At 49.3% G+C, this 12404-nt stretch overlaps 1 protein-coding gene across 1 annotated transcript in view; it reads right to left on the bottom strand.

The window, feature by feature from the left end:
* The window catches only part of malt3 (MALT paracaspase 3), a 113085-nt gene extending 111489 nt beyond the window's left edge, over positions 1 to 1596 (bottom strand). The window contains exon 1 of the mRNA XM_078429974.1: positions 1553 to 1596. The gene's annotated coding sequence lies outside the window, so the exon portion shown is untranslated. The remainder of the gene's footprint in view (positions 1 to 1552) is intronic.
* Between the last annotated feature and the right edge of the window lie 10808 nt (positions 1597 to 12404).

The raw sequence follows: 12404 nt of genomic DNA, 5'->3' as shown, positions 1-12404 counted from the left end.
CAATTTTGGTCTCCTAATTTGAGAAAGGACATTATTCCTATTGAGGGAGTGCAGCGTAGGTTCACCATGTTAATTGCCGAGATGGCGGAACTGACATATGAAAGAATAGGTCGACTGGGCTTGTATTCACGGGAATTTAGAAGGATGAGAGGGGATTTTATAGAAACATATAAAATTCTTAGAGGATTGGACAGGGTAGATGCAGGAAAAATGTTCCCGATGTTGGGGAGTCCAGAACCAGGGGTCACAGTTTAAGAATAAGGGGTCGGCCATTTAGGACTGAGATGAGGAAAAACCTTTTCACGCAGAGAGTTGTGAATCTGTGGAATTCTCCGCCACAGAAGGCAGTGGAAGCCAATTCACTGGATGAATTTAAGAGAGAGTTAGGATTAGCTCTTAGGACTAAGGGAATCAAGGGATATGGGGAAAAAGCAGGAACGGAGTACTTATTTTGGATGATCAGCCATGATCATATTGAAATGCAGTGCTGGCTCGAAGGGCCGAATGGCTTACCCCTGCGCCTATTTTCTATGTTTCTATGCAGCGTGGAAACAGGCCCTTCGGCCCAACCTGCCCACACTGGTCAACATGCCCCAACTATACCCGTCCCACCTGCCTGCGCTTGGTCCATATCCCTCCAAACCTGCCCTATCCATGTACCTGTCTAACTGTTTCTTAAACGTTGGGATAGCCCCTGTCTCAACTACCTCCTCTGGCAGTTTGTTCCGTACACCCACCACCCTTTGTGTGAAAAAGTTACCCCTCAGATTCTTATTAAATCTTTTCTTTCCCCTTTATCTTAAACCTATGTTCTCAATTCACTACTCTGGGCAAGAGACTCTGTGCATCTACCCGATATATTCCTCTCATGATTTTATATATATTAAGGGTTTGTGCTCTTTCCAAGCTCTTTCATCGAGGCTACCTTTGGACTAACCCAGCGGGCCAGGCAGCATCTCTGGAGAACACGGGTAGTTACTCCAGCACCTTTTGTGTAAACCAGCATCTGCAGTTCCTTGTTTCCAGCATGGAAACAGGCCCTTCGGCCCAACCTGTCCCTGCCAACCAGGAGGTTTATGTGAGTTAGTCACTTTGATTGCCTTTGCCGCAACTCCCTGTAAACCTTAGGTCGACACAAAATGTTGGAGTAGCTCAGCAGGTCAGGCAGCATCTTGGGAGAGAAGGAATGGGTGACGTTTCGGGTCGAGACCCTGTGAACATTTCATATCCATGCTTCTGTCCAAATGCTTTTTAACATTGTAATAGATTGGAAAATACTGCATAGAAACAGGCCCTTTGGCCCACCGAGTCCATGCCGACCATTGGTCACCCGTTCACATCTATTCTATGTGGGGGATGGGGGGGAAGGGGAGACAGACCGCCCCATGACAGAAGGGGAAGGAGTTGTACAGTTTTGATAGCCGCAGGGGAGAAAGATATCCTGTGGCGTTCTGTGCTGCATGTGGACCCCAGTGGAAAACCTTGAGGTTGTATCGAGATGTGTCGCTCACTGCAGGTTACCCAGTATCCGATTCACTCCTCCAACCATCACCTCTATGTCCAGCTCATCTCCAGGTTATGAATGGCCGACGTATGTACAGATCATACACGTAGACCGGTGTTTGGTAGAACGCTGGGACTGCTGGCATTATCTGAAGAAGGGTCTCCATCTGAAATGTTGCCTATCCATGTCCTCCAGAAATGCTGCCTGACCTGCTGAGGAGGAATTTCTTTAGTCAGAGGGTGGTGAATCTGACAATCAGTACCCCGTTCCTGCCTTCTCCCCATACTCCTTGACTCCGCTATCCTTAAGAGCCCTATCCAGCTCTCTCTTATGGGGAGAAGGCAGGAGAATGGGGTTACATATAAAATTATAAAAGGACTGGACAAGCTAGATGAAGGGAAAATGTTCCCAATGTTGGGGGAGTGCAGAACCAGGGGCCACAGTCTAAGAATAAAGGGGAGGCCATTTAAAACTGAGGTGAGAAGAAACTTTTTCACCCAGAGAGTTGTGAATTTGTGGAATTCTCTGCCACAGAGGGCAGTGGAGGCCAATTCGCTGGATGAAATTAAAAGAGAGTTAGATAGAGCTCTAGGGGCTAGCGGAATCAAGGGATATAGGGAGAAGGCACGCACCGGTCCTACTGATTGTGGATGATCAGCCATGATCATAATGAATGGCAGTGCTGGCTCGAAGGGCTGAATGGCCTCCTCCTGCACCTATTTTCTATATTTTCAATCTCACCTGCCAGGAAGTTGGACACAAGATCCCCCAAAGATTACCCGTTAAAAAACATTGGGTAGGAAGGGATATGGGCCAAATGCAGGCAGGTGGGACCAATGTAGACTACCCCTTCATCAAAGGGATCTACAGGAGGCGCTGCCTCAAAATGGCAGCCGATATCATCAAAGACCCACGCCACTATGGCCACGCTCTCATCTCACTCCTACCATTGGGGAAAAAGAATTTAGGGCGGCACGGTGGCAAAGCTGGTAGACATGCTGCCTCACAGCGCCAGAGGCCCGGGTTCGATCCTGACATCAGGTGCTGTCTGTGTGGAGTTTGCACGTTCTCCCTGTGACTGCGTGGGTTTCCTCCGGGTGCTCTGGTTTCCTCCAACGTCCTAAAGACGAGCGGGTTTGTAGGTTAATTGGCCCTCTGTAAATTGCCCCTAATGTACAGGGTGTGGATGCGAAAGTGGGATTATGTAGAACTCTGTGTACAAGCGATGTGGCCAGTATAGACTGGCTGGGCCAAAGGGCCTATTTCTATGCTGTAAATCTAAACTAAACTGAAGGATCTCCACCCGAAACGTCATCCATTCCTTCTCTCCAGAGATGCTACCTGTCCCGCTGAGTTACTCCTGCATTTTGTGGCTATCTTCCTTAAGTTTAAGAAGATATAGGATTCTGAAAAACATGACCACCAGGTTCAGAATAACTTCTTCCCAACGCCCATCAGGCTCTTGAACACTAACTACAGTATGAACTTCTGTGGACTGCCTTTGATTGCACTGACTGCAGGGTTTTTTTGCACTTGCATGGTAGTTATTAATTTATTGATTTATTTTGTTTATTATATATTAGAGTCATAGAGTGATACAGTGTGGAAACAGGCCCTTCGGCCCAACTTGCCCACACCGGCCAACATGTCCCAGCTACACTAGTCCCACCTGCCTGCGCTTAGTCCAAATCCCTCCAAATCTGTCCTATCTAACTTTCCTAAACATTGGGATAGTCCCAGCCTCAACTACCTCCTCTGGCAGCTTGTTCCATACACCCACCACCCTTTGTGTGAAAAAGTTACCCCCTCAGATTCCTATTAAATCTCTTCCACTTCACCTTGAACTAGGGTTGCCAACTATCTCACTCCCAAATAAGGGACAAGGTGATGTCACCGCCCCACGTGACCTCGCCCAGCTAGCAGCCACATGCTCCCACTCCACCAATGGCGGCCACTCGGGCCGGGAGGCAGGTTGCTATGCAACCTCCATTAGGCGGCGCCCGGGCCTCATGGCCTACAATATCCGGACCTACAGCGTCCGGGCCTACAGCGTCCGGACCTACAGCGTCCGGGCCTACAGCGTCCGGGCCTACAGCGTCCGGGCCTACAGCGTCCGGGCCTACAGCGTCCGGGCCTACAGCGTCCGGGCCTACAGCGTCCGGGCCTACAGCGTCCGGGCCTACAGCGTCCGGGCCTACAGCGTCCGGGCCTACAGCGTCCGGGCCTACAGCGTCCGGGTCTACAGCGTCCGGGCCTACAGCGTCCGGGCCTACAGCGTCCGGGCCTACAGCGTCCGGGCCTACAGCGTCCGGGTCTACAGCGTCCGGGTCTACAGCGTCCGGGCCGACAGCGTCCGGGCCGACAGCGTCCGGGTCTACAGCGTCCGGGTCTACAGCGTCCGGGCCTACAGCTGAGGGGACTGTGTGAGAGTGGGTGGCAAAAGGTTTCAGGTGAATAACAAAAGGAAAATCTTGTGGGAGAAGTTGAATAATTATGTGAATTAAAGAGACAAGAGTGTTTAACTGCCATATGTACTGACGATAGATGATGCTCTAACTTGCAACGGCATAACAGGCCTGTAAACACAAGATGCACAGATGATAAATAATCGGGGCAATCGAGGACCAGGGGACATAGGTTCAAGGTAGGGTTGCCAACTGTCTCGTATTAGCCGGGACATCCCGTATTTTGGGCTAAAATCCTGTACGGGACTGCCCTTGTCCGGGCCTACAGTGTCCGGGTCTACAGCGTCCGGGCCTACAGCGTCCTGTAGGCCCGGACGCTGTAGACCCGGACGCTGTCGGCCCGGACGCTGTCAGCCCGGACGCTGTAGACCCGGACACTGTAGACCCGAACGCTGTAGGCCTGGACGCTGTAGACCCGGACGCTGTAGGCCCGGACGCTGTAGACCCGGACACTGTAGGCCCGGACAAGGGCAGTCCCGTACAGGATTTTAGCCCAAAATACGGGATGTCCCGGCTAATACGGGACAGTTGGCAACCCTACCTTGAACCTAACGTCCCCGGTCCTCGAAATACCCCGATTATTTATCATCTGTGCATCTTGTGTTTACAGGCCTGTTATGCCGTTGCAAGTTAGAGCATCATCTATCGTCAGTACATATGGCAGTTAAACACTCTTGTCTCTTTATTTCACATAATTATTCAACTTCTCCCACAAGATTTTCCTTTTGTTATTCACCTGAAACCTTTTGCCACCCACTCTCAACACAGTCCCCTCACCACTTGTGTCATCTCATCTTTCCTGCCCTTTGCATGATCGTTGTAAGTCCCGCCTCACCGCTAGCTTTTGCCACTTTGTCTGCGTGAGACCTTATGCGTAGGAAGGAACTGCAGAAGCTCTGTTTAAATCGAAGATTGTCCCGTCAACGGAAGGCTCGAGGCCCCCGACCGCTGGAGGACAAGGAAGGGAGAGATTGAACTTTTTTTCACCTTCCATCACAGTGAGGAATGTGGAGGAGTCACTGTGGTGGATGTTCATGTTAAAATGTATTTTGTGTGTCCTGTTGCTTTTTATTGGTGTGACCGTACGGCAAATGAAATTCCTCGTATGTTGCAAAACATACTTGGCTAATAAAGTATGATTATGATTATGATTATGAAGATAGATACAAAATGCTGGAGTAACTCAGCGGGACAGGCAGCATCTCTGGAGAGAAGGAATGGGTGAAGTTTTCAGGACAGAAGTCTGAAGAAGGGTCTCGACCCGAAGCGTCACCCATTCCTTCACTCCAGAGATGCTGCCTGTCCCACTGAGTTACTCCAGCATTTTGTGTACAGCATGAGACCCTGGCTCTGTATTTCACCCCACAGTTGCTCACCTATCTGATGCCTTTTTCCAACTTTTCCCGTTTTTAACACAACCAGAAGATGCTGGAAACACTCAGCGGGCCAGGCAGCATCAGTGGAGGGAGAAACAGTAAATATCAGTTCTGTTTAGCGTATTGTCACGTGTACCGAGGTACAGTGAAAAGCTTTTGCTGCGTGCTATCCAGCCAGTGGTAAGACAATACATGTTTACAGTCGAGCCATTTGCAGTGTACAGATACATGATAATGGAATAACATTTAGTGCAAGGTGAAGCCAAGATCAAAGATAGTCACCAATGAGGTGGATGGTACCTCGGGCGGCACGGTGGCGCAGCGGTAGAGTTGCTGCCTTACAGCGAATGCAGCGCCAGAAACCCGGGTTCGATCCCGACTACAGGCGCTGTCTGTACGGAGTTTGTACGTTCTCCCTGTGACCTGCGTGGGTCTTCTCCGAGATCTCCGGTTTCCTCCCGCACTCCAACGACGCACAGGTTTGTAGGTTAATTGGCTTGGTAAATGTAAAAATTGTCCCTAGTGGGTGTAGGATAGTGTTAATGTGCGGGGATCGCTTGTCGGCGTGGACCCGGTGGGCCGAAGGGCCTGTTTCCGCGCTGTATCTCTAAACTAAACGTGCAGTGTTAATGTGTGGGGATCGCTGGTCGGTGCGGACCTGGTGGGCCAAAGGGCCTGTTTCCACGCTGCGTCTCTGATAACAGAGGGGAAGTCTGATAACAGAGGGGAAGTCTGATAACAGAGGGGAAGTCTGATAACAGAGGGGAAGTCTGATAACAGAGGGGAAGTCTGATAACAGAGGGGAAGTCTGATAACAGAGGGGAAGAAGCTGTTCCTGAGTCTGGTAGTGTGTGCTTTCAAGCTTCTGTATCTTCTGCCCGTTGGGAACGGGTATAAGAAGGAATATCCGGTGTGGGACAAGTCTTTGATTATGTTGGCTGCTTTTCCAAGGCAGCGTGAAGTGTAGATTGTACCATTAAGTTTATAATAGTAATAGGTATTGATTGATTGAGAGATACAGCATTAAAACAGGCTCATCGGCCCACTGTAACCACATCAACTATCGACTCCTTTAAGTCCAGGCTCAAAACCTATTTCTACTCCCTAGCGTTTGAGGCCCTCTGAGGGGGCGCTGTGAACTGTTTATGTATGTGCTGTTATGTTTGTGTGCCATTGTATGTTCGTTCTTAGTACCTGAACTGATGTACAGCACTTTGGTCAACGTGGGTTGTTTTTAAATGTGCTATACAAATAAAATTGACTTGACTTGACTTGACATCGCTCAACTCCATTCACATGAGGCCAGGCACAAAAAGCTGGAGTAACTCAGCGGGACAGGCAGCATCCCTGGAGAGAAGGAATGGGTGACGTTTCGGGTCGAGACCCTTCTGAAGAAGACCCGAAACGTCACCCATTCCTTCTCTACAGAGATGCTGCCCGTCCCGCTGTGTTACTCCAGCTTTTTGTGTCTATCTTTGGTTTAGACCAGCATCTGCAGTTCCTTTCTACACCTTACACATGAGGTGCAGTTTACGGAAGCCAAATAACCTACAAACCTGCATGTGGTTATTTTACAATGTGGATTCTGAGCGACTTCCCAAAACGTAGAGCAGTTGACTGCAGAATTAGGCTGAAGTCAATAGACAATAGGTGCAGGAGTAGACCATTCAGCCCTTCGAGCCAGCACCACCATTCACCATGATCATGGATGATCATTCTCAATCAGTACTCCGTTCCTGCCTTCTCCCCATACCCCCTGACTCCGCTATCCTTAAGAGCTCTATCTAGATCTCTCTTGAATGCATTCAGAGAATTGGCCTCCACTGCCTTCTGAGGCAGAGAATTAGGTCAACATAAGTTCAAGCTGAAGATCGCATGAATCCTTGTTCTGCTCTCCATCATTCCTTCTCTGCTTAACTACTTCCTGCCCTGTCTTTTGTGTGAACTATTCTGCCAGTGTGTGCCTGCGTACACCAGTTTTAATTATGAGTTGACAATGTTTTCAACTGCCTTATCTCTATGCAATCGTCTTTATCTTTTGTGAATGTTTTAGCACCAACCTTTATTCTGACTGATCCTTGCCAGAAGGGTCTCGACCCGAAACGTCACCCATTCCTCCTCTCCAGAGTTGCTGCCTGTCCCACTGAGTTACTCCAGCATTTTGTGTCTACCTTTGATCCTTGCCAAGTGTCCTTTACAAGAAAGTTCTCCCCCTCCTCCCTCTCCCCTTCCCCCTTCTCCCTTACCCCCTTCTCCTTTACCTCCCTCACCCTTCTCCCTCACACCTCCCCCTCCCCTCCTCCCCCCACCCCATCTTCCTGTTGCTCTCCAGAATCATTCAACAAGGTTCAACTCTGTCAGCATTTACAGTCGGTCTCTTTGTATCTTTCAGTTTTGTCTCCATTTTCGTTCTGCAGTATTCTCCCAGCCCTGTGTTGTAGAGTCACACGGCACGGAGGCAGGCCCTTCGGCCCACCGAGTCTGCACTGACCAAGGCACCCATTTGCACTAACCCTACACTAATGTCACTCTGCTCCACATTCTCATCAACTCCCCCCCACCGAATCTTATCACCTACATCCAAGGGGTAATGTAGATCCCAGCACACTAACACTATCCTACACACGAGGGACAATTTACATTCACACCTAGCCAATTAGCCTACAAACCTGTACGTCTTTGGAGTGCGGGAGGAAACCTGAGATCCCGGGAAAAACCCACGCAGGTCACAGAGAGAGGGTACAACCTCCGTACAGACAGCACCTATGGTCAGGATTGAACCCAGGTCTCCAGCGCTGTAAAGCAGCAACTCTACCGCTGCACCACCCTGCCCTGTTATGTTTTGGTTTCACACTAATTTTTCAATGGTTCAATGGTACTGTATTGTCACAAGTACCAAGGTACCGTGAAATTCACTTCAGTGCACAGTTCAGTACAAGTATCACTACAACGAAGAACTTAGATACATCTTGGATAAGCGCCGTAGGTACAGTACAGGTATATAGTACTCGTATACTGAGACAGCCTAGGGGAGTCACCAGATCTGGTACCATTTTTAATCCCGTTTCTTCTAGGTGTAGAGTTTAGAGAAAAGTATCGGTGATGAGAAAAAAGAGATGAGCACAAATATCTTTAGTCAGAGGGTGGTGAATCTGTGGAATTCATTGCCACAGAAGGCTGTGGAGGCCAAGCCTTATTTCTAAGGCAGAGATAGATAGATTCTTGATTAGTACGGGTGTCAGGGGTTATGGGGAGAAGGCAGGAGAATGAGGTTAGGAGGGAGAGATAGATCAGCCATGATTGAATGGTGGGGTGGACTAGATGGGCCGAATGGCCTAATTCTGCTCCTATCACTTATGACCCGATGAGAGGGAAGATACTTGTTTGGACAGGTGAAGACTGAGGCTGTGTAATATAGCCTTTAGGAATGTTGGCACGCTAAAGTCTGATTCAGTTCTGCCCCATTATTGTGCGCACTGATTGTTTAAATCTTTGTAATGAACTTTTGGCAGAAGTGTCTGTCATAACAGAGCAACGGTGGGGAATTCCCCTTCTCGTGTTTCATTACTGATCTTATTTAATAACAGCTTGATTTCTGCATCTCGTACCAGCGAGTGTTATGTTGCGTTTCTCAACGCCAAATGTCGGCTGTGACTCAGAGAGAACAATCTTTGGTTGCTCACAAGGTGCTGGGATGAGTCCTCGGGCTGGAGCTGTGAGTGCAAAGTCCAGGCTGAGAATATGGAGAAATTCCAATGGAAGTTCTTCAAAGTGAAACCTTAACTCCGTATCACTTTCCACAGATGCTGCCCGACCTGCTGAGTATTTCCAGCATCTTCTGTTTTGTTTTCTAACTCTTCAAATTGGCTTGACTGTTAACACCAACATTTGAATCTCTTGCATTCAATCCCTTGTCCCACTACAACCTTTTGAGATATTTAGTTTTAGTTTAGTTTAGGAAGGAACTGCTGACACTGATTTAAAACCGAAGATAACTGAAGATTTAGGGTGGTCACGGTGGCGCAGCGGTAGAGTTGCTGCCTTACAGCGAATGCAGCGCTGGAGACCCGGGTTCCATCCCTACTACAGGTGCTGTCTGTACGGAGTTTGTACGTTCTCCCCCGTGACCTGCGTGGGTTTTCTCCGAGATCTTCGGTTTCCTCCCACACTCCAAAGACGTACAGGTTTGTAGGTTAATTGGCTTGGTAAATGTAAAAATTCTCCCTAGTGGGTGTCGGATAGTGTTAGTGTGCGGGGATCGCTGGTCGGCGTGGACCCCGTGGGCCGAAAGGGCCTGTTTCCGCGCTGTATCTCTAAACTAAACTAAACTAAACTAAACACACAAACTCCACAACAGACAGCACCCGAGGTGGGAATCGAACCTGGGTCTCTGACACCGTGAGGCAGCTGGGTTACCAGTTGCTCCACTGCGCCACCCTATTGCCACCACTTCATCCATCACCTCTTCTCGCCTTGCCCCCACTTTCCCACTGATGTTCAATTGATGTGCCCATCCCCATTGTGCCAAGAGTTCGTATCATTAAGTGCGAACAGACTCTTCCTCTCCCGAGTGAATGCTTCTCCAGTCAATTAACTTTTTTTTACCCTTTATCCCCAATGTTATTCTCACAAATAATTAAGGCGGTCACGGTGGCGCAGCGGTAGAGTTACTGCCTTGCAGCGAATGCAGCGCCGGAGACCCGGGTTCCATCCCGACTGCGGGCGATGTCTGTACGGAGTTTGTACGTTCTCCCCGTGACCCTCGTGGGTTTTCTCCGAGATCTTCGGTTTCCTCCCATACTCCAAAGACGTACAGGTTTGTAGGTTAATTGGCTTGGTAAATGTAATAATTGTCCCGAGTGCATGTAGGATAGTGTTAGTGTGCGGGGATCGCTGGTCGGCGTGGATCCGGAGGGCTGAAAAGGCCTGTTTCCGCGCTGTATCTCTAAACTAAACTCAATTATTGTCAAATGCAAAGGAAATATAAAATAATGGACTTGTGAGGGTTACAGGCATTCCCTTGGGCTCAATGGGTTTAAGGGGTTGGACAGGCTAGATGCAGGAAGATTGTTCCCGATGTTGGGGAAGTCCAGAACAAGGGGTCACAGTTTAAGGATAAGGGGGAAGTCTTTTAGGACCGAGATGAGAAAGTTTTTTTTCACACAGAGAGTGGTGAGTCTGTGGAATTCTCTGCCACAGAAGGTAGTTGAGGCCAGTTCATTGGCTATATTTAAGAGGGAGCTAGATGTGGCCCTTGTGGCTAAAGGGATTAGGGGGTATGGAGAGAAAGCAGGTACGGGATACTGGGTTGGATGATCAGCCATGATCATATTGAATGGCGGTGCAGGCTCGAAGGGCCGAATGGCCCACTCCTGCACCTATTTTCTATGTTCCTAATGGGTTGCTTCCGTGCTGTTAGTGTTTAGCAGACTTCACTTTAGACTGTAGAGATACAGCGCAGAAACAGGTCTTTCGGCCCACCAAGTCCACCTTGCCCATCGACCACCCTAGCTCTAGGACCTTAGCACATAGGACACTACCACTATCCTACACACTAGGGACAACTTACAATTTTTTAAAACAAAGGCAACCTACAAACCTGAACGTCTTTTGGAGTGTGGGAGAAAACCGGAGCACCCGGAGAAAACCCAGGCGGTCACGGGGAGAACGTACAGACAGCGCCCGTAGTCAGGATTGTATCCGGGTCTCTGGCGCTGGGAGGCAGCAACTCTACCGCGAAACCACAGGGTGCCTCATGTACTGCTGTATTTTCATTTCTCAAGGTCGGCTGCAGCAGCTTTCTGGAGACAATGTGTTCTTGGAGTTCTCCCATGGAAGATTTAATTCCCAGGGACTCTGGACGGATCCTGTTGGGGCCCCATCCAAAGGACGTCTTCACCTCACCCGCTTTACATAAGCCAGAGCCAGACAGGGCGGCACGGTGGCGCAGCGGTAGAGTTGCTGCCCCACAGCACCAGAGACCCGGGTTCCATCCTGACTACGTGTGCTGTCTGTATGGAGTCTGCACGTTCTCCCCGTGGCCGCGTGGGTTTCCTCCGGGTGCTCCGGTTTCCTACCACATGCCAAAGATGTGCAGGTTTGGAGTTTAAATGGCTTCTGTAAAATAATTGTAAGTTGTCCCTAGTGTGTTTGATGGAGCTATGTAGTATATACGGGGTGATCGCTGGTCAGTGCAGACTCGATGGGCTGAAGGGCCTGTTGCCACACTGTATCTCTGAAGTGAAAGTCGAAAGATCAAATTGAAGAAACATCCCGAGCTGAAACGTCACCTATCCATGTTCTCCAGAGATGCTGCCTGACCCGCTGAGTTACTCCAGCACTCTGTGAAACGTCACCTATCCATGTTCTCCAGAGATGCTGCCTGACCCGCTGAGTTACTCCAGCAGATAGACACAAAATCTGGAGAGAAGGAATGGGTGACGTTTTGGGTCGAGACCCTTCTTCAGACCGCTGAAGTCTGAAGAAGGGTCTCTCACCGAAACGTCACCCATTCTTTCTCTCCAGAAATGCTGCCTGACCCGCTGAGTTATTCCAGCATTTTGTGTCTACCTTCGGTTTGAACCAGCATCTGCAGTTCCTACCTGGACATTTCGAGTTACTCTAGCACTGTGTTTCAGAACCAATGGTGGGTCCACACTCCACCGGAGATATTTTAGAAACATAGAAAACAGGTGCAGGAGGAGGCCATTTGGCCCTTCGAGCCAGCACAGCCATTCATTGTGATCATGGCTGATCACCCACAATCAGTAACCCGTGCCTGCCTTCTCCCCATATCCCTTGATTCCGCTAGCCCCTAGAGCTCTATCTAACTCTCTTTTAAATTCATCCAGTGAATTGGCCTCCGCTGCCCTCTGTGGCAGAGAATTCCACGGATTCACAACCCTCTGGGTGAAAAAGTTTCTTCTCACCTCAGTTTTAAATGGCCTCCCCTTTATGCTTAGACGGTGTGGCCCCTGGTTCTGTTTTTTTTGTGGTTTTGTGCGAACGTGCAGAGCTGGTGAAGGATGTACCTGTTGTGCGCAGTGTCGTATTTGAGCA

This window comes from Rhinoraja longicauda, chromosome 38 (genome assembly GCF_053455715.1).
Source record: "Rhinoraja longicauda isolate Sanriku21f chromosome 38, sRhiLon1.1, whole genome shotgun sequence".
Classification (NCBI taxonomy): domain Eukaryota; kingdom Metazoa; phylum Chordata; class Chondrichthyes; order Rajiformes; family Arhynchobatidae; genus Rhinoraja; species Rhinoraja longicauda.
Note: the sequence above shows the minus strand (reverse complement) of the source record. Positions and strands in the feature narration are given on the sequence as shown.